Here is a 24,010-nt window from a genome sequence, read left to right as displayed (position 1 = left end):
GGTGTGGTCTCATTGGCGATGCAGCTTGCTCCCAATCTTAGGTTTGCACACCCATCCCAACAGCAGGTTTCTTGCCATGGGGAGGAGGAGTTCTCTATTTTTCTTCAGATTATCCCATTGGCAGGGATTCCAGCTAATGTCTAGGGACAGATGCCTGAATAACAGGGATGGATAGAGATGACGGACTTGAGCCATGGGGGTCTCACATGCTAGATATGTGGCCCGCTGTCTTGGTGGCTGACACGAGGTCGGGGCTCAGGCTCTGTCACGCCTGTGACCAGGGCGTCCTATAAATTGCGGTTCCCTCGAGGGCCGAGCAGATTGATCCTCATGTGGGATTTCTGGGAAGATTCCTGGGAAGATTCACCAGGCACTTCTTCTTTCTATGGGGAAGGAAGAATGCTGTGACATGTTTTGAGAATTACCTATCAAGAGGCCATGGAGACCAAGAGGGTGAAGATGGAATTGTAAACACAAGCTACGGTTAAATTCAGTGCCAAGGGGAAGGCAGCTCCAGTTTGCAGCGTCTGATTCAAGATATCTAGCACCTGAGTAAGGTCGGATGTCAGATATTTGCTCACACTGGAGTTTGTATCTGTGATGAACAACTAATGGAGGGGTGGCCTCAAAAGGCCATGGAAGATGTCCCACGCTGGGGCTTGTGAGATGCTCCAAACAGTAAGGTTTCCTTCTACTGGACATGAGGAATCTGGTTAGTTAGCTCCAGTGTCCTCCATGTGGAAAGATAGGGTAGCAGAGCTCTCCCTGGCTGCCTTGAAAGCCCACCTCCATTCTCCACTGCAGCTGAGGAATATGGAAGTTTCGTTCTTGTGGCTCTGGTGTGAAGTACCAAGGGCTATGAATTAACATGGAATCTCTTTCAGATGGGTCCCAATGCTGGTTTGTTACCAAGGAAATCTTAGAATTTGCTGCTGGCTAAGGGGCCATGCAGAATTCTCCCACCCGAGTGTTTGAAACAGGTCGAAGAGCACGGTTTTCTTCTGTGGACAGGAGGTGTTCTGTTCTGTGGCTCAGGGACCACATTTTGTATTATAAGTTGATATTCCTGAACATGACTCTGAGGACAGATGCCTAAAAACCTAATCTAGCATTCCAATGAAGTCCGAGGGGCATGTCAGGTTCAATCTTCTGACTCACGACCTTTGACTTGATTGTATGTCAGATGTAGGTGATCAGGATGTTTCAGAAGACACATTTACGTCCAGAGCGGCCTCCAGTATTAGGGTGGGCTCAGGGGCCTTTCAGGTTTCTCCTAAACTGGAGGGTTTGGGAAACTGTGATGGGCAAATTTTCCTTGGCGATGGCGGGCACAGTCCAGTGGTGTGCCTCTAGAGACCCCATGCTGCAGGGCATTTGAGCCATGATTTTAGGAGAGAAGTCTGCAAACAAAAACTCGGGTTAGTGTTAGTGGCGAGGTGATCGCAGGCCCAATGCACAGACTGGGAGGGCAGTTCATCAGGAACTGTAATTAGTGTGACTCGAAGGCAGTAGCACAGAATTTTCTATCTGGATTTTGTGTCCAGGATGGCCTCGGAATGATGTGTGGTCTCCTAGGTCCATGGGAGACTTTTCCTCCCGAGGGATCCTGGCGGCTCCCAATAGTTTGGTGGCTTTTGTGGGGAAAGGAAAAGTGCTGTTTTCCATCTTAGGGGTGCCCCAAAACAGGGATTCCAGAGACGGGCTCTGGTCTGGACGCCTGGAGTATCCAATCAAGGGTTAGGATTTCGGCCTAGGGACATACCAGGCCTGGAATGCGGGATCCCTGTAGAGCAACAGAGAGGGATTGTTTGAAAGCATGCTTAGTCTGAGGGTCACCATTCCTGTTTGTGCCAAGGCGGCCCTCAAGAGTGGGTGTGGACTCATTGGCCATGCAGATGGCTCCCACTCTGAGGGTTGGACACCCAACCCAACAGCCTGGTTTCCTGCCATAAGGAAAAAGGAGTTCTCTATTGTGCTTCAGGTTCACCCTTGGCAGGGATTCCAGCAAAAGTCTGGGGAGAGATGCCTGAATACCAAGGATGTGTAGATATCACGGACCTGGGCCATGGCCAGTCTCACATGCTGGATATGGGCCTCACTCTCTGGGTCGCTGACACGAGGTCGGCGCTCAGGATCTGTCACACAGAGCACTAGTGGCCAGGGCAGCCTATACATTGGGTTTCTTTAGCAAGATGAGTAGATTGATCCTCATTTTGGGTTTCTGGGCTGTCTGGCAGACACTTCCTCTTTCTATGAGGAAAGCAGAATGCTGAATTGTAGATACAGAATTCCCTATCAAGAGGGCTTGTGGACAAGTAGGGTGAAGATGGAATTGTAAACACAAGCTATGTTTCAATTCATTGCCAAGCGGAAGGCATTTCTAATATGCAACGGCTGATTCGAGATATCCAGCACCTGAGTAAGGGCGGATGTCAGATGTTTGCACACACTGGAGTTTTTGTCTATGATGACTGACAAATAGAGGGGTGGCATCAAGAGGCCATGGAGAATTTCCCATGCTGAGGCTTGTGAGATGCTCCAAACAGCAAGGTTTCCCTCTACTGGACAGGTGGAGTCTGGTTTGGTTGCTCCACAGTCCTCCATATGGAAAGTTTGGGTAGCAGAGCTCTCCCTCATGGATGCCTGGAAAGCACATGTCCATTGATCACTGCAGCTGAGGAACATGGCAGATTCCTTCTATTGCCTCTGTGGCGACGTTGCAAGGCCTCAAGTTGACATGGAATCTCTTGCAGATGGGACTCAATGCTGGTTTGTTACCATGGAGATCTTAGAATGTGCTGGTGGCTAAGGGGTCATGCAGGACAATCCTACCCTGAGGGATTGACACAGGTCCGAGAGCACAGTTTCCTTCTGGGGACAGGAGTTTTTCTGTCGTGTGTCTCAGGGACAACATGTTGTATCATAAGGTGGTATTCCAGAAACAGCCTCTGAGTACAGATGTCTGAAAACCTAACGAGTTCCAATGAGGTGCGAGGGGTGTGTCAGGTTCAAACTTCAGACTCGGGAACATTGACTTGGGTATCTTCCTGGATGTAGGGAATCAGGGTGTTTCAGACTGCACATTTGCACCCACAGCAGCCTCCAATATTGGGGTGGGCTCAGGGAACATGCAGTTTTCTCCTAATTGGAGGGTTTTGGCAGCTGTGATGGCCAAAGTTTCCTTGGGGATGGCAGGCACAGTCCTGTGGTGTGGATCCAGAGACCAGATCCCGGAGGGCATGTGAGCCATAGTTTTGAGAGAAAAGTCTGCAAACACAAACTTGGGTTAGGGTTAGTGGTGATGTGATCACAAGCCTGGCGGTTAGACCTGGAGGGAATGTTGTCAGGAATTGTAATTAGGGTGACTCTAGGCGGCAGCACAGGCTTTTCTATGTGGATTGTGTGTCCAGGATGGCCCGGGAATGCAGGGTGGTCTCATGGGTCCATGGGAGATTTTTCCTCTCTAAGGAATCTGCTGGCTCCTTATCGTTTGGTGGCTTTTTCAGGACAGGGGAGAGTGCTGTTTTCCATCTTAGGGGTGTACCAAAATAGGGATTCCAGAGACAGGCTCTGGGTCTGGGGGCCTGGAAAATCCCACCCAGGGATAGGATTTGTGCTTAGGGGCATATCAGGCCTGCATTGCGGGATCATGGTTGTGCAACTGAGAGGGCTTGTTTGAAAGCATGTTCAGGCTGAGGGTCACAATGCCTGTTTTGCCCAGGATGGCCCTCAGGAGTGGTCATGGTCTTATTGGCCATGCAGAAGGCTTCTATTCTGAGTGTTGGACACACATTCCAACAGGCAAGTTTCCTGCCATGGGGAAGGAGGAGTTCTCTATTGTGCTTCAGGTTCCCCCATTGGCAGGGATTCCAGCAAAGGTCTGGGGACAGAGGCCTGAATACCAATGATGGGTAGAGATGACAGACTTGGTCCATGGCCGGTCTCACATGCTGGATATGGGCCCTGCTCTCTAGAAGGCTGACACGAGGTTGGTGCTCAGGCTCTGTCAGATACAGCTCTAATGGCCAGGGCAGTCTATAAATTGGTGTTCCTTTGAGGGAGGAGCAGATTGATCCTCATGTTGGGTTTCTGGGCAGATTAACCACGCAATTCTTTGGGGAAGGCAGAATGCTGCGTTGTGGCTCCAGAATTCCCTGTCAAGAGGTCTTGGGGAATATAGGTTAAGATGCAATTGTAAACACGAGCCATCTTTGGTTAAGTTCAGTGCCAGGCGGAAGGCAGTTCCAATGTGCTGCATCTTTTTCGAGATATCCAGCACGTGAGTACAGGTGTATGTCAGATGTTTGTTCATAATGGGATTTGTGTCTATGTTGACCGACAAATGGAGGGGTCATGTCCAGAGGCTATGGAAGATTTCCCATACTGGGACTTGTGAGATGCTCCAAACGGCAAGGTTTCCTTCTACTGGACAGGTAGAGTCTGGTGTGCTTGCTCCAGGATCCCCCATGTGGAAGGTTTGGGTAGCAGAGCTTTCCCATGTGGATTCCTAGAAAGTACATCTCCATTGACCATTGCCACCGAGGAACATGGCAGGTTCATTCTGGTGGCTCTAGGGCGAAGGACCAAGGCCTTGAGTTGACATGGAATGTCTTGCACATGGGTTACAATGATGATTTGTTAACAGGGAGATCTTAGAATGTGCTAGTGGCAAAGGGCCCTTGCAGGATTCTCCTACACTGAGCCTTTGACACAGGTCCTAGAGCATGGTTTCCTTCTGGGGACAGGAGTTGTTCTGTTGTGTGGCTCAGGGACCACATGTTGTATCATAAATTGGTATTCTCGAACAGGCCTCTGAGGACAGATGCCTGAAAAACTAATGGAAGGTTCCAAAGATGTCCTAGGGGAGTGTCAGTTTCAATATTCTGACTCAGGACCATTGACTTAGGAATCTGCCTGGATGTAGGGGGTCAGGGTGTTTCAGACTATGCATTCGCGTCCAAAGCGGCTTCCAATATTGGAATGGGCTTAGGGACCTTGCAGGTTTCTCCTAATCTGCAGGGTTTGGGCAACTGTGATGGGCAAAGTTTCCTTAGGGATGGCAGGTACAGTCCTGTGGTGTGGCTCCAAAGACCAGATCCTGGGGGCATGTGAGCCATGGTTTGGGAGAAAGTCTCCAAAGACAAACTTGGGTTAGGGTTAATTGTGAGGCGATCACAGGCCCAATGTCTAGACCTAGACCTAGACGGCAGCTCGCCAGAAACTGTAAATAGGGTGACTCGAAGGTGGTAGCACAGGCTTTTATATCTGGATTGTGTGTCTCGTATGGCCTCGGAATGCAGGTGTTATCTGATGGGTACATGGGAGATTTTTCCTCTCTAAGGATCCTAGCGGCACCCAATATTTTGGTGGCATTTTTGGGGAATGGAAGAGTGCTGTTTTCCATCTTAGGGTTGCCCCAAAATAGGGATTTCATAGACGGACTCTGGGTCTGGGCGCCAGGAAAATCCCACCAAGGTTTAAAATTTTGGCCTAGGGGTGTAGCAGATCTGTAATGTGGTATCCTGATGGTGCAACTGAGAGGGCTTGCTTGAAAGCATGCTCAGGCTTAGCGTCACAATGCCTATTTGTGCCCATGGTGGCTCCCATGAGTGACCGTGGTTTCATGGGCCATACAGCTATTTCCCACTCTGAGGGTTGGACATGCATCCCAACAGCCTGGTTTCCTGCCATTGGGAAGGTGGAGAACCCCTAAGCTTCAGGTTCCCCCATAGGCAGGGATTTGAGCTAAATCTGGGGACAGATGCCTGAATATCCAGGTTGAGTAGATGTGATGGTTTCGGGCCACAACAGGTCCCACCTGCAGGATATGGGGCCCACTGTTTGCATGGCTGCTTGGAGGTCGTGGCTCAGGCTGTGTCAGATAGAGCCTGAGTGCCCATGGCAGCCTATGATATTGGGGTGCCATCAAGGGCCATGCAGGTGGTTGCTCATGTGGGTTTTCTGGGCAGAAAACCAGGCACTTCTTCTTTCTGTGGGGCAGGCTGAATGCTGCGTCTTGGCTCCAGAATTCCCTATCAAGAGGCCTTGGGGATCAGGAGTGGGAAGATGCAATGGTAAACACAAACTACGGTTAAATTCAGTACCAAGCCGAAGGCAGTTCCAGTGTGCAGTGGCTGATTTGAGATATCCAGCACCTGAGTAAGGGCAGATGTCAGATGTTTGCGCACACTGTAGTTTGTGTCTATGATGACCGACAAATGGAGGGTTGGAGAAAGAGGCTATGGAGGTTTTCCCACATTGTCTTGCGGGATGCTCCAAACAGTAAGGTTTCCTTCTACTGGACACGTGGGGTCTGGTTTGTTTGCTCCAGGATCCCTCATATGGGAAGTTTGGGTGGCGGAGCTCTCCCACATGGATCTCTGGAAAGCACACCTCCATTGACCATTGCAGATGAGGAACATGGCAGGTTCGATCTGGTGCCTCTGGAGCGAAGTTCCAAGCGGCCTGAGTTGACATGGAGTTTCATGCTGTTGGATCACAATCCTGGTTGGTATTCATGGAGACGTTAGAATGTTGGCATAGTCAGGGGTCCATGCAGGATTCCCCTACACTGAGTCTTGGACACTGCTACCAAGAGCAAGGTATCCTTCTGGGGACAGTTTTGGTTCTATTGTGTGGCTCAGAGACCACATGTTGGAATATAAATTGGTTTAGGAGAACAGGCCTCTGGGGACAGACCCCTGAAAACCTAAGCCCAAGTATCGATGATGTCCTAGAGACATGTCAGGTTCAACCTTCTGACTCAGGGCCTTTGACTTGGATGTCTGCCTGGAGGCCGGTGCTCATTGTGTGTCAGAACACGCATTTGGGTCCAGAGTGTTCTTTGAAATTGAGGCTGTCTCAGGGGCTTTGTACTTTGCTCCTAATCTTTAAGAATTGGGCAACAGTGAAGGGCATAATTTCCTTGGGCAGGGTAGGCTCACTCGTCCATTGTGGCACCAGAGGCCCCACTGTGGAGGGCATTTGGGCCAGGGCTTTGAAGACAGAAATCTGCAAACGTGAACTAGGGTTAGGATGAGGGCCAAGGTGGTCACAGGCCCGATCTGCAGCTCATAGCACACAGGCCCAATATGCAGGCACTGAGTGCAACTCATTGTGTACTGAAATTAAGATGTCATGGAGGTGGGATCACAGGCTTTTCTTTCTAAATTGTGTGTCCAGGATGGCCACAAAAGGTAAGGGAGTCTTCATGGGTCCATGGGAGATTCTTAGTCTCTGGGGATACTGCTCAGCTCCCAAGAGTTTGGTGTCTCTAGGGGAAGGGAAGTCTGCTGTTTACCATCTCAGGGAACCCCCAAAAGAGGGAACCCATAGACAGGTTCTTGGTCTTGGCACCAGGAAAACATGAACAAGGGTGAGGATTTGGCCCTTAGGACATGGCAGTCCCGCTAGGCGGGCTCCTGGTCCAGCTACCGAAGAGTTTTTTTGGAAAGAATGCTCAGGCTTAGGGTCACAATGCCTGTTTGTGCAAAGGGCGGCTCCCATGAGTGGCCGTGGTCTAATGGGCCATGCAGCTTGTTCCCACTCTGAGGGTTGGACACCCATCTCAACAGCCAGGTTCCTGCCTTCAGGAAGGAGGAGTACTCTTGTGCTTCAGGTTCCCCCTTAAGCAGGGATTTGATCTTCGGTATGGGAACAGATTCCTGAATACCCATGTTGAGTAGAAATGACGACTTCGGGCCATGGTAGGTCCCACCTGCAGGATTGGGTGCACACTGTGCATGACTGTCTGGAGTTCATGGCTCAGGCTGTGTCAGACATAGCCTGAGTGCCCATGGCGGCCTATGATATTAGGGTGCCATCGAGGGCCATGCAGGTGGATCCTCATGTGGGGTTTCTGGGAAGAGTCACCAGGCATGTCTTCTGTCTGTGGGGTAGGAAGAATGCTGCGTTTTAGCTCCCGAATTCCCTGTCAAGAAGGCTTGGTGACCAGGAGAGTGAGGATAAAACTGTAAACACAAGCTACAGTTACATTTAGTGCCAAGCAGAAGGCAGCCAGTGTGCAGTGGCTGACTCGAGATACAAGCACCTGAGTAAGGGCAGATGTCAGATGCTTGCTCACACTGGACATTGTGTCTATGATGAGCACCAAATGGAGGGGTGGCGTCACGAGGCCATGGAGGATTTCCCAAGCTGGTGCTTGTGAGATGCTCCAAACACCAAAGTTTCCTTGTACTGGACAGGGGGAGTCTGGTTTGTTGGCTCCAGGGTCCCCATATGGAAAGTTCGGGCAGCAGACCTCTCCCGTATGGATGCCTGGAAAGCACAGCTTCACTGACCATTGCAGCTGAGGAACATGGCAAGTTCGATCTGGTGGCTCTGGGGCGAGGTTCAAGCGGCCTGAGTTGACATGGAGTTTCATGCTGTTGGATCATAATGATGGTTTGTATCCAGGGAGACAATAGAATGTTGGGGTGGTGAGGGGCCATGCAGGATTCTCCGACACTGAGTCTTGGACACAGCTACCAAGAGCAAGATATCCTTCTGGGGACAGGAGGGGTTCTGTTGTGTGGTTCAGGGACCACATGTTGGAATATAAGTTGGTATTGGAGAACAGTCCTCTGGGGAAAGGCGCCTAAAAATCTACTTTAGGGTATCAATGAAGTCCGAGGGGCATGTCAGGTTCAATGTTCTAACTCAGGGTCTTTGACTTTGATATCTGCTTGGAGGCAGGTGCTCATGGTGTGCCAGAATGCACATTTTAGTCCACAGTTTTCATCGCAATTGAGGTGTGCTCAGGGGCTTTGTACATTACTCCTAATCTTCAAGGTTTGGACAACAGTGAAGGGCAGAGTTTCCTTTGGGAGGGTAGGCATAGTCGTCCGGTGTGGCTTCAGAGCCTCCATCTTGGAAGGCATGTGGGCCATGGCTTTGGGGACAGAAATCTGCAAATGGGAACTAGGGTTAGGGTGAGGGCCGAGGTGATCACAGTCCTGATCTGCAGGCCCTGAGGGTATCTCATAGTGTACTGAAATTAAGGTGTCCTGAAGGTGGTAGTGCAGGTTTTTCTGTTGGGATTGTGTGTCCAGGACGGTCGCAAATGGTAGGGGTGTCTTCATGAAGCCATGGGAGATTCTTCATCTCTGGGGATTCTGATAAGATCCCTAGAGTTTGGTGTCTCTGAGGGAAGGGAAGACTGCTGTTTTATGTCTCAGGGAATCCCCAGATGTGGGATTCCAGAGACAGGTTCTGGGTCTGGGCACCATGAAACATGAATGAGGATGAGCGTTTGGCACTAGAAACCTGGCAGGCATGCTTGGCAGGCTCCTGGTCTAGCCAGAGAGGGGTTTCATTTGAAAGCAGGCTCACACTGAGGGTCACAATGCCTGTTTGTGCCCAGGGGGATTGCCATGACTGGCCGTGGTCTCATGGGCCATGCAGCTGGTTCCCACTCTGAGGGTGGGACACCCATCTCAAAAGCCAGGTTTCCTGCCATCGGGAAGGAGAAGTACTGTTGTGCATCAGGTTCCCCAATAGTCAGGGATTAGAGCTATGGTCTGGGGAGAAATGCCTGAATATCCAGGTTGAGTAGATGTGATGGCATCGGGCCAAATCAGGTTCCACCAGCAGGTTATGGGGTCCACTGTCCGTGAGCCTGACTGGAGGTCAGGGCCCAGGCTGTGTGCCATGGGTCTCAGTGCCCTTGGTGGCCTATGATATTAGGGTGCTGTCTAGGGCCATGCAGGTAGATCCTCATGTGGGGTTTCTGGGAAGACCCACAAGGCACTTCTTCTTTTTGTTTGTCATGCAATATGCTGCGTTGTGGCTCCAGAATTCCCTATCATGAGGGCTTGTGAACCAGGAGGGTGAGGATGGAATTGTCAACACAAGCTATGGTTAAATTCAGTGCAAAGCAGAAGACAGTTACAGTGTGTAGTGGCTGATTCGAGATATCCAGCACCTGAGTAAGGCGAGATGTCAGATATTTGCTCACACTGGAGTTTGTGTTTAAGATGACAACAAAATGGAGGGGTGTCATCTGGAGGCCATGGAGGATGTGCCACACTGGGTCTTTTGATGTGTTCCAAAGATCAAGGTTTCCTTCTACTAAGCAGGGAGAGTCTGGATTGTTTGCTCCACTGTACCCCATATGGAAAGTTTGGGTAGCAGAGCTCTCCCACATGGATGCCTGGAAAGCACACCGCCACTGACCATTATAGCTGAAGAACATGGCAGCTTCGATCTGGTGGTTCTGGGACGAAGTTCCTTGCGGCCAGAGATGACATGGAGTTTCAGGCTGTTGGATCACAATGCTGGTTTGTATCCAGGGAGATGTTAGAATGTTGGGGAGGTCAGGGGCCTTGCAGGATTCTCCTACACTGAATCTTGGACACAGCTACCAAGAGCAAGGTATCCTTCTGGGGACAGAAGGGGTTCTGTTGTGTGGCTCAGGGACCACAGTTGGAATATAAGTTGGTATTGGAGAACAGTCCATTGGGGAAAGGCACCTGAAAATCTAATTTAGGGTATTGATGAAGTCCTAGGGGCATGTCAGGTTCAATATTCTGACTCGAGCCTTTGACTTGGATTTCTGCCTGGAGGCAGGTGGTCATTGTGTGTCAGAATACACATTTCGGTCCAGAGCATTCTTCGAAATTGACGTGGGCTCTGGGGCTTTTACTTTGCTCTTAATCTTCAGGGTTTGGGCAACAGTGAAGTGTAGATACTCCTTCAGGAGGGTTGGCACAATCATCTGGTGTTACAACAGAGGCCCCATCCTGGAGGGCATGTGGGCCAGGGCTCTGGGGACAGAAATCTGCAAACGTGAACTAGGGTTAGGGTGAGAGCCGAGGTGATCACGCCCTGAGGACATCTCATAGAGTACTGAAATTAAGGTGTCATGGAAGCAATAGTGCAGGCTTTTCTGTCTGGACTGTCCAGGATGGTTGAAAAAAGCAGGGTTGGCTTCATGGGGCCATGGGAGATTCTTCGTCTCTAGGGTTTCTGCCCAGCTCCCAAGAGTTTGGTGTCTCTGACGGAAGGCAAGTCTGCGGTTTTCCCTCTCAGAGGGCCCCCAAAAGAGGGATTCCAGAGATGGGTTCTAGGTCTGGGTGCCTGGCAAACACGAATGAGTGTGAGGATTTGGCCCTAGGGACCTGGCAGGCCCACTCTACAGTCTCCCGGTCCAGGTACTGATGGGGTTTGTTTGAAAGTAGGATCATGCTGAGGGTCACAATGCCTGTTTGTGCCCAGGGTGGCTCCCATCAGTGACCATGGTCTCATGGGCCATACAGCTGGTTCCCAATCTGAGGGCTGGACACACATCTCAACAGCCAGGTTTCCTTCCATCAGGAAGGTGGAGTACCCTTGTGCATCAGGTTCACCCATATTCAAGGATTTGAGCTATGGTCTGGGAGAGATACCTGAATATCAAGGTTGAGTAGATGTGATGGCTTCGGGCCAAGGCAGGTCCCACCAGCAGGTTATGGGGCCCAATGTCCGCTTGCCTAACTGGAGGTCGTGAGTCAGGCTGTGCCATACAGAGCCTGAGTGCCGTGGCGGCCTATGATATTAGGGTGCCATCGAGGGCCATGCAGGTGGATCCTCATGTGGAGTTTCTGGGCAGACTCAGCAGGCACATCTTCTTTCTGTGGGGTAGGCAGAAAACTGCGTTGTGGCCACCGAATTCCCTAACTAGAGGGCTTGGGGACCAGGAGGGTGAGGTTGGAATGGTAAACACAAGCTATGGTTAAATGCAGTGCCAAGCGGAAGTAAGATACAATGTGCAGTGGCTGATTCGAGATACCCAGCACCTGTGTTAAGGCGGATGTCAGATGTTTGTTCACACTGAAGTTTGTGTCTATGATGACTGCCAAATGGAGGGGTAGCGTCACAAGACCATGGAGGATTTCCCACGGTGGGGCTTGTGAGATGCTTTAAACAGAAAGGTTCCCTTCTACCAGAATGGGGCAGTCTGGTTTGTTTGCTCCAGGGTCCCCCGTATAGGAAGTTTGGGTAGCAGAGCACTCCTACATGGATGCCTGGAAAGCACACCTCCATTGACCATTGCAGTTGAGGAACATTACAGTTCCTGGGGAAGTTCCAAGGGGCTTGTGGGGAGAATTTCCAAGGGGGCTGATTTGACATGGAGTTTCAGGCTGTTGGATCACAAAGCTGGTTTATATCCAGGGAGATGTTAGAATGTTGGGGTCATCAGGGGTCATGCAGGGTTCTCCTACACTGAGTTTTGGACACAGCTACCAAGAGCAAGGTATCGTTCTGGGGACAGAAGGGGTTCTGTTGTGTGGCTCAGGGACCACATGTTGGAATATAACTTGGTAATGGAGAACAGTTCTCTGGGGAAAGGCGCCTGAAGATCTAAGCTAGGGTATCGATGAAGTCCTAGGGGCATTCAGGTTCAATCTTCTGACTCATGGCTGTTGACTTGGGTGTCTGCCTGGATGTAGGTCATCAGGTTGTTTCAAACAGCACATTTTCGTCCAGAGCAGCCTCAGATATTGGGGTGGACTCAGGGGTCTTGCAGGTTTCTCTTAATCTGGAGGGTTTGGTCAACTGTGACGGACACAGTTTTCTTGGGGATGGCAGACCTAACCCTAGCCCTAACTCTAACCCTAACCGCCCAGGTGGACTCGAAACCCATGACCGTCTAGGGGGACTCGAACCCCCTGACCACCGATGGGGACTCGAACTTCTTGACCGTCTAGGGGGACTCGAACCCCGAACTGCCCAGGGGGACTCGAACCCCCTAACCGCCCAGGACTCGAACCCCCCAACCGCCCAAGGGTACTAGAACCCCTTGACCATCTAGGGGGACTCGAACCCCCTAACTGCCCAGGGGGACTCGGACCCCTTGATTGTCTAGGGGTACTCGAACCCCTGACTGCCCAGGGGGACTCAAATCCCTTGACCATCTAGGGGCACTCAAACCCCCTGACTGTCTAGGGGTACTTGAACCCCCAGACTGCCTATGGGTACTCAAACCCCCCAGCAGGCCCCTGACAGACAAGGGGAACTCGAACATCCCAGTGATCGCCTAGGGGGACTCAAAACCCCCAACCGCCAAGGGGGACTCGAACCCCCCGTCAATTTACCAGCAGTGGGATGGGGCTTCCCCGCATCCACTCCAGCCCTGGGGAGCACAGATGCATCCATCTTCTCCCTGGTGGGCCATACCCTGGAGCTCCAACCAGACAGACAGACTGTGATCTTACCTCCAGAGGCTTTTCCCAAAAATTTCAATGCTGGCTCAGTTCTTGTCATTTGAATCCGGGTGCCCCCTCCAATGTTAGGGTCTGTTATCAAAGGAGCGGGACTGATACAAAGCGAAGGTTAAGCAAAACTTTACTTCGCGCCAAGCATCTAGAATCAAACTGACCGGTCAGGCCTGTCTCTTGCAAAGAAGCGACCCCTCACAGCATCACAGACTAACTTTTATGGAGGTAGTTTAGTCGGGCTATACACAGGTGGCCAATGAGTTTTCAATACACAGAGAACACTGCACAGTCATGCTAAGTCTGCCACACACAGAAAAAAAAAATGCTAGGTAACACACGGGTGCCCAATTTTATTTCAATTTACTCTAGTAGATATATGCCTGCCCCACTGTTTTGATGTCTTCACCTGGCCTGACTCGCCCTTGTATCTAAGATTTTCAAGTAAGGTCCTCTGGGAAGGGCGGGATCAATCTAAGTTTACTGCATAGGGTCAATCTAAGTTCACTACATAAACACAAAATGACTCCGTCTGGCTAACCAGACCCTCACAGGGGAACCTTAAGCACAATAGAGAACTCCTTTTTCCTTATGGCAGAAAACCAGGCTGTTGGGATGGGTATCCAACCCTCAGAGTGGGAGCCATCTGCATGGCCAATGAGTCCACACCCACTCTTGAGGGCTACCCTGGGCAAAAACAGGCATTATGACCCTCAGCCTGAGCATGCTTTCAAACAAGCACTCTCAGTTGCACCAGCAGGATCCTGCATTTCAGGCCTGGTATGCCCCTAGGCCCAAATCCTAAACATTGGTGGGATTTTCTAGGTGCCCAGACCCAGAGCCCATCTCTGGAATCCCTGATTTGGGGCATCCCGAAGATGGAAAACAGCACTCTTCCCTTCTCCAAGAAAGCTGCCAAATGATTGTGAGCCGCCAGGATCCTTAGAGAGGAAAATGTCACCCATGGCCCCATGAGACCACACATTCTTTCTGAGGCCACTCTAGACACAAAATCCAGATAGAAAAGCCTGTGCTACTGCTTTCCAGTCACCAAAATTACAGTTCCTGAAGAGCTGCCCTCCGGGTTTACGCATTGGGCCTGGGATCACCTCGCCACTAACCCTAACCTGATTTGGGATTGCAGACTTCTCTCCCAAAACCATAGCTCACATATCCTCCAGGATGGGAACTCTAGGACCATAACACAGGACTGTTCCTGCCATCCCCAAGAAAAGTGGGTCCGTCACAGTTGCCCAAACCCTCTAGATTAGGATGAAATTGGAGGGACCCTGAGCCCACCCCAATATTGGAGGCTGCTCTGGACACAAATGTGGAGTCAGAGACACCCTGATCACCTACATCCAGGCACACACCCACGTCAATGGTCCTGAGTCAGAAGATTGAACCTGACATGCCATAGGACCTCATTGGAACCCTAGAATACATTTTTAGGCATCTGTCCTCAGATGACTGTTCTGTAATACCACCTTAAAATACAAATTTTGGTCCCTGAGCCACACAACAGAACTTGTCCTTTCCCCAGAAAGAAACCGTGAATTCGACCTGTACCAAATCCTGCAGGATAGGAGAATCCTGCATGGCACACTAAACACCAACACATTTTATGATATCCCTGGTAAGAAACTGGCATTGTGGCCAATCTGAAAGAGATTCCATGTCATTTCAAGGCCTTGGTACTTCGCCCGAGAACCACCAGAACGAACCTGCCATGTTCCTCAGCTGAAATGGTCAATGGAGGTGTGCTTTCCAGGCATCCATGTTGGAGAGCTCTTCTACCCAAACTTTCCACATGGGGGACCCTGGAGCAAACAAACCACACTCCACATTTCCAGTAGAAGGAAGCCTTGCTGTTTGGAGTATCTCACAAGCCTCAGCATGGGAAATCCTCCATGGCCTCTTGACGTCACTTCCCTCCATTTGTCAGTCATCATAGACACAATGTCCAGTGTGAGCAAACCTGTGACATTCGCACTTAATCAGGTGCTGGCTATCTCGAATACGCCGATGCACATTGGATCTGCCTTCTGCTTGCACTGAATTGAACCATAGCTTGTGTTTACAATTCCATCCTCACCCTACTTGTCCCCAAGTCCTCTTGATAGAGAATTCTAGAGCCACAACACAGCATTCTGCCTTCCCCATAGAAAGAAGAAGGGCCTCGTGAGTCTGCCCAGAAACACCACAAAATATCAATCTGCATGGCCCTCAGGGAACCCCGGTTAATAGACTGCCCTGGCCATTAGTGGTCTGTCTGACAGTCTGGGGCCTGACCTCGTGTAAGCCATCCAAAGAGCGGGCCCCATATACAGCTTGTGAGACCGGTCATGGCCCAAGTCCGTTAACTCTACCCATCCTTGGTATTCAGGCACATTTCCCTAGACATTTGCTGGAATCCCTGCCAAAAGGGGACCCTGAAGCACAATAGAGAACTTCTTCCCCATGGCAGGAAACCTGGTTGTTGGGATGGGTGTCCAACCCTCAGAGTGGGAGCCAGCTACAAGGCCATTGAGACCACACACGCTCTTGAAGACCACGCTAGACAGAAACAGACACTGTGAACCTCAGCCTGAGCATGCTTTCAAATAAGCCCTCTCAAATGTAACAACAGGATCCCGCATTGCAGGCCTGGTATGCTACTAGTCCCAAATCCAAAACTTGGTGGGATTTTCCAGTCGCCCAGACCCAGAGCCCATCTCTGGAATCCCTGTTTTGGGACACCCCTAAGATGGAAAAGAGCAGTCATCCTTTCCCCGAAAAATACACCAAACTATGGGGACCCCCCTGTTCCTTAGAGAGGAAAAATATCTCATGGACCCATGAGACCACACCTACATTCCAAGGCCATCCTGGACACACATTCCAGATAGAAAAGCCTGTACTACCGCCTTCCGGTCACCCTAATTACAGTTCCTGACGAGCTGCCATCCAGGTCTACACATTGGGCCTTAGATCACCTCACCACTAACCGTAACCAAATTTGTGTTTGCAGACTTGTCTCTCAAAACCATGGCTCACATGCCCTGAAGGATGTGGTATGAGGAACCAAACCACAGGACTGTGGCTGCCATCCCCAAGGAAACTGTGCCCATCACAGTTGCCAAAACCTTTCAAATCAGGAGAAACCTGCAAGGCCCCTGATCCCACCCCAATATTGACGGCCCATCTGCACGCAAATGCACAGTCTGAAATGCCCTGATCACCTACATGCTGGAGACAGCCAAGTCAATTGTCCTGAGTCAAAAGATTGAAACTGACATGCCCCTAGGTCCTCATTGGAAATCTAGATTAGGTTTTCAGGCATCTGTCCTCAAGGGCCTGTTCTGGAATACCAACTTATGATACAGCATGTAGTCCCTGAGCCACACAATAGAACATCTCCTGTCCCCAGAAGGAAACCGTGCTCTTCTTCCTATGGCAAACCCTCAGGTTAGGAGGATCCTGCCGGGCACCTTAGCCACCAACACATGCTAAGATCTCCCTGGTAACAATCCAGCATGTGACCCATCTGCAATAGATTCCATGTCAACTCAAGGCTTTGGTACTTCACCCCAGAGCCACCAGAACAAACCTGTCATGTTCCTCAGCTGCAATGCTCAATGGAGGTGTGCATCTAGGCATCCACGCAGGAGTGCTCTGCTACACAAACTTTCGACATGGGGGAACCTGGAACAAACAACCAGGCTCCACCTGTCCAATAATAGGAAACCTTGTTGTTTGGAGCATCTCACAAGCCTCAGCGTGGGAAATGTTCCATGGCCTCTTGATGCCACCCCTCCATTTCTTGGCCATCATAGACACAAACTCCAGCGTGAGCAAACATCTGACATCTGTCTTTACTCAGGGGGTGGATATTCGAAACAGCCGCTGCACACTGGAACTGCCTTTCACTTGGTGCTGAATTTAATCATAGCTTGGGTTTACAATTCCATCCTCACCCTACTAGTCCACAAGCCCTCTTCATAGGGAATACTGGAGCCACAATGCAGCATTCTGCTTTCCCCATAGAAAGAAGGGCGTGTTGAGTCTGCCCAAAAATTCCTCATGAAAATCATTCTACTCAGCCCTCCAGGGAACCCCGATTTATATGCTTCCCTGGCCAATAGTGCTGTGTCTGACAGAGCCTGAGCCCGGACCTCATGTCAGCTACCCAGAGGGCGGGTCCCATATCAAGCATGTAAGACCGGCCATGACCCAGGACCGTCATCACTACCCATCCTTCAGGCATCTGTTCCCAGACCTATGCTGGAATCCCTGCCAATGGGGGAGCCTGAAGCAAAATAGAGAACTCCTCCTTCCCCATGGCAGGAATCCACTCTGTTAGGATGGGTGTCCAACTCTGAGAGTGGGAGCCAGCTACATGGTCAATGAGATGACACCCACTCATGAGGACTGCCCTGGGCACAAGCAGGCATTGTGACCCTCACCCTGAGGATGCTTTCAACCAAACTTTCTCAGTTGCACCTCCATGATCCCATATTGCATACCTGTTAAGCCCCTAGGCCCAAATCCTAACCCTTGGTGGGATTTTCCAGGCGCCCAGACCTACAGCCCCTCTCTGGAATCCCTGTTTTGGGGCACCCCGAAGATAGAAAACAGCAATCTTCCCTTCCCCGAGAAAGCCACCAAACTCTGGGGACCCGCCATGATCCCTAGATAGGAAAAGTCTCCCATGGAATCATGAGATCACACATGCATTCTAAGGCCATCCTGGACACACAATCCAGATACAAAGCCTGTGCTACCACCTTCGAGTCAACTGATTTACAATTCCTGACGAGCTGCCCTCCAGGTCTATGCATTGGGCCTGCGATCACCTGGCAACCAACCCTAACTCGAGTTTGTGTTTGCAGACTTCTCTCCCAAAACCATTGCTTACATTCCCTCTAGGATGGTGCCACTGGAGCCTCACCACAGGTCTCTGCCTGCCATCCCCAAGGAAATTGTGCCCATCACAGTTGCCCAAACCCTCCAGATTAGGAGAAACTTGCAAGGCCCCTGAGACCACCCCAATATTGGAGGCCGCTATGGATGACAATGCACAGTCTGAAACACCCTGATTACCTGAATCAAGGCAGACAACCAAGTCAATGGTCCTGAGTCAGAAGATTAAACCTGAAATGCCCCTAGGACTTCACTGGACACCTAGATTAGGTTTTCAGGCATCTGACTTCAGAGGCCTGTTCTAGAATACGAACTTATGATACACCATGTGGTCCCTGAACCCCACAACAGAACATCTCCTGTCTTCAGATGGAACCCGTGCTCTTTGACCTGTGTCAAACGCTCAGGGTACATGAATCCTACAGGACCGCATAGCCACCAGCACATTCTAAGATCTCACTGGTAACAGACCGGCATTGTGCTCCATCTCCATGAGAATGCATGTCAACTCAAGGCCTTGGTACTTTTACCAAGAGCCACCAGAACGAATCTTCCATGTTCCTCAGCTGCAATGGTCAATGGAGGTGTGCTTTCCAGGCATCCATGTGGGTGTGCTCTGATACCCAGTCTTTCAATATGGGGAAACCTGGAGTAAACAAACCAGACTCCCCCTATCTGTTAGAAGGAAACCTTGCTGTTTGGAGCATCTAAGAAGCCCTAGCATGGGAAATCCTCCATGGCCTCTTGATGACACCACTCGATTTGTCAGTCATCATAGACACAAACTCCAGCGTGAGCAAACATCTGACATACGCCCTTACTCAAGTGCTGGATATTTAAATAAGCTGCTATACACTGGAACTGCCTTTTGCTCGGCACTGAATTGAAAAGGAGCTTGGGTTTACAATTCCATCCTCACCCTCCAGGTCTGCAAGCCCTCATGATAGTGAATTCTGGAGCCACAATGCAGCATTCTGCCTTCCCCATAGAAACAAGAAGGGTTTCTGGTGAGTACTCCCAGAAAGACCACATGGGGATCAATCTGCTCGGACCTCGAGGGAACCCAGATTTATAGGCTGCCATGGCCACTAGTGCTGTGTCTGAAAGAGCCTGAGCCCCGACCTCATGGCAGCCACCCAGTGGGCGGGGCCCATATCCAACATGTGAGACTGGCCATGGCCCAGGGCCATCATCTCTACCCATCCTTGGTATTCAGGTATCTGTCCCCTACTCCTTTGCTGGAATCCTTACCAATGGGGTAACCTGAACCACAATAGAGAACTCCTCCTTCCCCATGGCAGGAATCCTGCCTGTTGGGGTGGTAGTCCAAACCTCAGAGTGGAAGCCAGCTGCAAGGCCAATGAGACTATACCCACTTATGAGGGCCACCCTGGGCACAAGCAGGCATTGTGACCCTCAGCCTGAGCATGCTTTCAAATAAACACTCTCAGTTGCACCTCCAGGATCCCGCATTGCAGCCCTGGTATGCCCCTAGGCCCAAATCCTAACCCTTGGTGGGATTTTCCAGGCGCCCAGACCCAGAGCCCATCTCTAGAATCCTTATTTTGGGGCACCCCTAAGTTGGAAAACAGCACTCTTCCCTTCCCCGAGAAAGCCACCAAACTATTGGGAGCATTCAGCAACTTTGAGAGGAAAAATATCCCATTAACTCATGAGACCACACCAGCATTCCGAACCCATCATGGAAACAAAATCCAGATACAATAGTCTGTGCTACTGCCTTCGAGTCACCTGATTTACAGTTCCTGATGAGCTTCCCTCAGGTCTATGCATTGGGCCTGCGATCAACTCGCCTCTATCCCTAACCCGAGTTTGTGTTTGCAGACTTCTCTCCCAAAACCATGGTTCACATGCCCTCCAGGATGGGACCTCTGGAGCCACACCACAGGACTGTGCCTGCTATCCCCAAGGAAACTGTGCCTGTCACAGTTGCCCAAACCCTCCAGATTAGGAGAAACCTATAAGGCCCTTGAACCCACCCATACGGAGGCTGCTCCATATGGAGCATATGGAGGCTGCTCTGGATGCAGATGCTCAGTCAAAACACCCTGATCACCTTCATCCAGGCAGACGTCTCAGTCAATGGTCCTGTGTCAGAAGATTGAAACTGACACACCCCTAAGACCTATTTGGAACTGTAGATTAGGTTTTCAGGCTTCTGTCCTCAGAGGCCTGTTCTTGAATATCTACTTATGATACAACATTTGGTCCCTGAGCCCCACAACTGAACATTCCCTGCCCAGACAGAAGCTGTTCTCTGGACCTGAGTGAAACCCTCAGGGTATATGAATCCTGCAGAGGCCCTTAGCCATCAGCATATTCTAAGATCATCCTGGTAACGAGCATTGTGACCCATCATCATGAGACTCATGTCAACTCAAAGAACTGGTACTTTTACTCAGAGCGACAAGACGAACCTGCCATGTTCCTCAGCTACAATGGTAAATAGATGTGTGCTTTCCAGGCATCCATGTGGGAGTGCCCTGATACCCAAACTTTCCACATGGGAACCCTGGAACAAACAAACAGACTCCCCCCTTTCTGGTAGAAGGTAACATTGCTGTGTGGAGCATATCACAAGCTCCACCATGGGAAATCCTCTATGGCCTCTTGACAACACCCCTCCATTTGTTGGTCATCATAAACATAAACTACAGCGTGAGCAAACATCTGACCTCCGCCCTTACTCAGGTGCTGGATATTCCAATCAGCTGCTGCACACTGGAAATGCCTTTCACTTGCACTGAATTTAACGGTAGCTTGTGTTTACAATTCTATCCTCACCCTCCTAGTCCACAAGTCATCTTGATAGTGCATTCTGGAGCCACAACGCAGAATTCTGCCTTCCCCATAGAAAGAAGAAGGGCCTTGTGAGTCTGCCCAGAAACTCCACATAGGATCAGTCTACTTGACCCTCAAAGGAACCCCAATTTATAGGCACCCCTAGCCACTAGTGCCATGTCTGAACGAGCCTGACCCCCGACCTTGTGTCAGCCAACCAGTGGGCGGGTCTCATATCCAGCATGTGAGACTGGCCATGGCCGAGGGCCATCATCTCTACCCATCCTTGGTATTCAGGCATCTGTCTCCAGACCTTTGCTCGAATCCCAGCTAATGGGGGAACCTGAAGCACAATAGAGAACTCCTCCATCACATGGCAGGAATCCTGGATGTTAAGGTGGGTGTCCAAACCTCAGTTGGAGCCAGCTGCATGGCCAAGGAGACCACGCCCACTCATGAGGGCCGCGCTTGGCACAAGCAGGCATTATGACCCTCCGCCTTAGCATGCTTTCAAATAAACGCTCTCAGTTGCACCTCAAGGATCTCACATTGCAGGCCTGATACGCCCCTAGGCCCAAAACCTAACCCTTGGTGGGATTTTCCATGTGCCCATACCCAGAGCCCATCAATGGAATCCCTGTTTTAGGGCACCCCTAAGATGGAAAACAGCACTCTTCTCTTCCCGGAGAAAGCCACAAAGCTATCAGGAGCCCCAGGATCCTAGAGAGGAAAAATCTCCCATGGTCCCATGAGTCCACACCTGCATTCCGAGGCCATCGTGAATACACAATCCAGATACAAGAGCCTGTGCTACTGCCTTTGAGTCACCTGATTTACAGTTCCTGACGTGCTGCCCTCCAGGTCTATGCATTGGGCCTGCAAATACCTTGCCACTAACCCTATCCTGAGTTTGTGTTTGCAGATTTCTCTCTCAAAACCATGGCTCCCATGCCCTCCAGGATGGGGCCCCTGGATTCACAGCACAGGACTGTGCCTGCCATCCCCAAGGAAACTTCGGCCCATCACAGTTGCCTAAACCCTCCTGATTAGGAGAAACCTGCAAGACTCCTGAGACCGACCCAATTATGGAGGCCACTCTGGACCCAAATCCACAGTCTGAAACACCCTGTTTACCTCCATTCAGGCAGACACCTAAGTCAATGGTCCTGAGTTAGATGATTGAACCTGACATGGCCCTAGTACCTCATTGGAAGCCGAGATAAACTTTTCAGGCTTCTGTCCTCAGAGGCCTCTTCTGGAATGCCAACTTATGATACATCTTATGGTTCCTGAGCCCCACAACAGAAAATCTCCTGTCCCCAGCCGGAAGCCATGCTCTTGAACCTGTGTCTAAGCCTCAGGATATATGAATCCTGCCCCTTAGCCCCTTAGCCCCTTAGCCACCTTAGCCACCAGACCCTTAGCCACCTTAGCCACAGCCCCTTAGCCACCAGAATATTATAAGATCTCCCTGGTAACAAACCAGTATTGTGTCCCATCTTCATGAGACTCCATGTCAACCCATGGCCTTGGTACTTCTCCCCCGAGCCAGCATAACGAACCGGCCATATTCCTCAGCTGCAATGGTCAATGGAGTTGTGCTTTCCAGAATTCCATGAAGTACTTCTCTGCTACCCAAACTTTCCAAATGGGGGACCCAGGAACAAACAAACCAGACTGCCCCTGTCTGGAAGAAGAAAATCTTGCTGTTTGGAACATCTCACAATCCCCATCTTGGGAAATACTCCATGGCCTATTGATGCCACCCCTCCATTTGTCAGTCAGCATAGACGCAAACCCTAGCATGAGCAAACATCTGACATCCACCCTTACTCAGGTGCTGGATATCACAAATAAGGCACTACACATTGGAGCTGCCTTCTGCTTGACCCTGTATTGAACCGTAGCTTGTGTTTACAATTCCATCCTCACCCTCCTGGTCTGCATGCCCTCTTGAGACGGAACCCTAGAGCCACAACGCAACATTATGCCTTCTCAATAGAGAGAAAAAGGGCCTGATGAGTCTGCCCAGAAACTCCACATGAGAATCAATCTGCTCGGTGCTCGAGGGAACCCGGATTTATAGGATTCCCTGGGCACTCGTGCTGTGTCTGACAGAGCCTAGCCAAGACCTAGTGTCAGCCACCAAGAGATCGGGGCCCATATCCAGCATGTGATACTGGCCATGGCCAAAGTCCATCATCTCTACCCATCCTTGGTATTCAGGCGTCTGTCCCAAGACCTTTGCTGAAATCCCTGCCAATGGGGGAACCTGAAGCACAATAGAGAATTCTTCCTTCCCCATAGCAGGGATCCTATCTGTTGGGATGGGTTTCCAACCTTCAATATAGGAGCCAGCTCCATGGACAAGAAGACCACGCCCACTCATGAGTACCACCTGGACACAAGCAGGCATGATGACCCTCAGCCTGAGTATGCTTTCAAACAAACGCTCTCAGTTGCACCTTCAGGACCCCGTATTACAGGCCTGGTATGCCCCTAGACCCAAATCCTAACACTTGGTGGGATTTTCCAGTTGCCCAGACCCAGAGCCCGTCTCTGGAATCCCTATTTTGGGGCACCCGTAATTTGGAAAACAGCACTCTTCTATTCCCCGAGCAAGCCACCAAACTATTGGGATCCCCCAGGAAACTTAGAGAGGAAACATCTGCCATGGACCCATGAGACCACACCTGCATTCCGAGGCCATCCTGGACACACAATCCAGATACAACAGCCTGTGCTACCACCTTCGAGTCATCCGATTTACAGTTCCTGAGGAGCTGCCTTCCAGGTCTATGCATTGGGCCTGCAATCACCTCGTCACTAACCCTAACCCGAGTTTGTGTTTGCAGACTTCCCTCCCAAAACCATGTTTCACATGACCTCAAGGTTGTGGTATCTGGATCCACAACAAAGAACTGTACATGCAATTCTCAAGGAAACTGTGCCTGTCACTGTTGCCCAAAACCTCTAGATTAGGAGAAACCTACAAGGCGCCTGAGTCCAGCCCAATATTGGAGGCTGCTCTGGACTCAATTCCACAGATTGAAACAACCTGATCACCTCCATCCAGGCTGACACCCAAGCCAATGGTCCTGAGTCAGAAGATT

Source organism: Neovison vison, chromosome 4, assembly GCF_020171115.1.
Source record: "Neovison vison isolate M4711 chromosome 4, ASM_NN_V1, whole genome shotgun sequence".
NCBI lineage: Eukaryota > Metazoa > Chordata > Mammalia > Carnivora > Mustelidae > Neogale > Neogale vison.
The sequence above is the reverse complement of the archived record's forward strand: the minus strand, read 5'-3'. Positions refer to the sequence as shown.